Raw genomic sequence first — 3,065 nt, 5'->3', positions numbered from 1 at the left:
GCTGCTGGTAGTTACAGATGCATTCTTAAAAGCATTTGACAGAAGTTCACTGAAGTATGTTGTAGAGCATCCACAAAACCATTTGAGTTACCTCAACTACTACATCCTCCTAGCAGAAGAGGACAGATAATTTGGGGTTTGTTTAGAGGTATCTGGATGGTAATCCCTAACATGTCAAATGAACGGGTGTTAAATGGTATATGTAAGTAAATTAGACATTGGAAATACAATTAGAGGACCAAAAACATTTCTTACCAGCAACAAAGTATTAAAATGATCACTTTTTTCTCCTCATAGATTGTCCTTAGTTTACTGTTACCTGAACAAGACTGAATAATGCAGTTAAAATGCTGATTAAACTTCATTTCTATATGGATTTTATTAACATATCTGAATCTTAAAAAAACCCCAAACTATCCACCAACACTGAAAACACAGATTTTCTACAAAATAAAACTAACCCTTGTCATTTTCTGGTGTCATATGAAATAGTATTATCCCATACTTAAGCATCACTGACCAAAACACAATCAACCATCAGAGAAACAAGAAGAGGGTCTTATTTCTGTCCTTTGTTCTTTGATTCTTCCAGGGGAATTTGCTTTGAGTGAACTTTCCCACCTCTGCTCCTAACAACTGGGCTGCCTTCTCCTTTAGTTGCCCCCTTCCATTTGTTCTGGAGTTGCTGTATTTTCGTGCTCCCTGCTAGCCTTGGTTTGCTCTGCTCTGGCTCCTGGGGACTCCCAGCACCCGACTCTCCCTAACCACCAGGACACTGTCCATAAAAGCTCATTCCCTCCCAAAACAATTTCATAAACTGTCTTGAGGAAAGGCACATTGGAGAGTCCTAGAGCCACACATACACTGAAGCGAGAAATCTGACTGCGAGACAGAATTTTCTTCTCCCATCTTTCTGTAACCTAGCATGACAGACAATTTGGTTAAAGAAAAACAAAACCACTGTGTATGCAGGGTACTTTCAGCTGAAGAGACTGAGGTTAATCTGACCACCATCCTTTGTAAAGATCTAAGAAATGAAATCCTGATCCTGCTCTTAAACATACAAGCAGCAGCATCAGAGCTCCATAGTGAGCTAACCACTTCTATTAATGTCAATAAGAACACAATTAGTGCTCTGCAGAATGGGCCTAAAAACGTCAACTTACATTTCTAGAAGAAAAACATTTAAGCTATGAAGCATGTCCAGTATAATACTTATAAACAGTGCAAGCAGTCCAGAAATTAGGAACAAGCGAGTGAATATTCCTATCTGCCATGTAAATTCTTTTATAGATTCAAATGTCTATATTTAATCTTTATAGAGTTTTTAAAAACTGCTCACATCAAGTCACAAGAGGCAAGCAAAGATTAGACCTGATCTGTATTTACACAACATCAAAAAGCACAAGGGTCACTTCCAAATTCTGTTCTTACTGGAGACACTAAGGAAAAAAACCCCACAACTTCAATTTGTGTTCACAGTATTAAGATTTGTCCACGGTGAATAAAATTGAATGTAAATATGAAAGTGAATTTAAATCGTAAGATTGACTGTCAGGACTTACACCCTTACTCTGATTGTGATTTTGTGTTGCAAAGGATGCATTTATGGGATCGAGACATAACTGAATCTACTGCTTAATTCAGTCTCAGCTCATATGAAAAACAACCTACATGTGCTATAGCACTTCATTTATGCAGAACATTACAAGGGTACTAACAATACAAAAACGTTTCTATGTTTTTCCTTTGAGTGAAATTTTTTCCTTCTGTATCTTGAGTTGTTCTTTATATTCTTTACTTGACTTAACATGAAGATGCCTGGAAGCAGTAAAATATTTTCTCTTCCTTCTTCTACTGTCAGCAGCATTACTTTGACCTTATCAGACAAATTTATGTTGACAATTTTCTCAAACTGTATTCTCTCGTGAGCTACTATAATGCGCATCTTTATATTATCTGGTGTAATTTAGATGTGTGAGGAATTTTTTAATTATTAACTTTGTCCTGTTTTAAAAGTATATATTAAAAATGGAAAGAAATCCCTGGACACATAAATCTGTGTTGCACTTTATGAATAATACCAATAAATAAATATTAATGTTTCTTTTTCATTTATATTTCAAGATGAAAGCTATGAAGCTTGAGATTCCCAATAATTAAGGTTACAATTGCCTAATTCTTCACACTAAAATGTTATAGTACTTTTTCAGGTTGAAAGTGTGAGGAGCTGCTGCTTACACCACCATAGCACAGTAAGAATGAAACAAAGGCACCATTATTCTGTGAATCAGTGAAAAAGGAATTATGTAATGATGTTTCAGTCCTGCTAAAAGAGAGCTTCTAGTGGCATCAGAGATCCACAAAGATTTCAGATAATGGGCATTCACTAATTATTTCAATAGTATTTTTGTTACGCAACAAAGGGAGAAAAATATGAACACGGATAAAAATGTTCAATAAATTATAAAGCTGCACAAATTCAACCAAGTTCCATTTGCAAAAAGCTTAAAAGCACTTCCTTAAAACAGCATTAACATGATTTAACAGATGTTAGATAATTCATTTGAACCAACTTAATCTTGTTGCAAAGTCCAATGGCAACTTCTAACAGTTAATCTCACATTTGCTGGCAGGCTGCACTTAGCAATAAAAACTTTGTTCTCCCACAAAGAAAAATATCTGCAGTATATAACTGGCAATCTACGGTTCCCAGTGGTCTCCATCCAGGAATGCACTTCAGTGCAGTCACGTCTGAGCACAGAAATAATCCACCTGTTGTTAACAGATCTATTTAAATTCCAAAGTAAATGCATACGTGCTCCAGGAAAAAGAGTCTAACTGAAAAAAGTATTCAAGGAGGTACGTGTGCTTCTTTTGGTATCCTCACTTCTGAGAGGTCTCTCAAGAGAAGCACATGCCCAGGCTGGTGAAACCCAGACTCAGAGGAAGCACTTGAAACTGGACGGTTTCCAGACCACCCCAGCATTGTCCCCACCTACCCACCCACATCCATAAGCACTAGGCAAGCGCAGCGCTCAATGCCAATGTCGTGTAGCAGCTCC

Source organism: Haliaeetus albicilla, chromosome 23, assembly GCF_947461875.1.
Source record: "Haliaeetus albicilla chromosome 23, bHalAlb1.1, whole genome shotgun sequence".
NCBI classification, from domain to species: Eukaryota; Metazoa; Chordata; class Aves; order Accipitriformes; family Accipitridae; genus Haliaeetus; species Haliaeetus albicilla.
The sequence above is the reverse complement of the archived record's forward strand: the minus strand, read 5'-3'. Positions refer to the sequence as shown.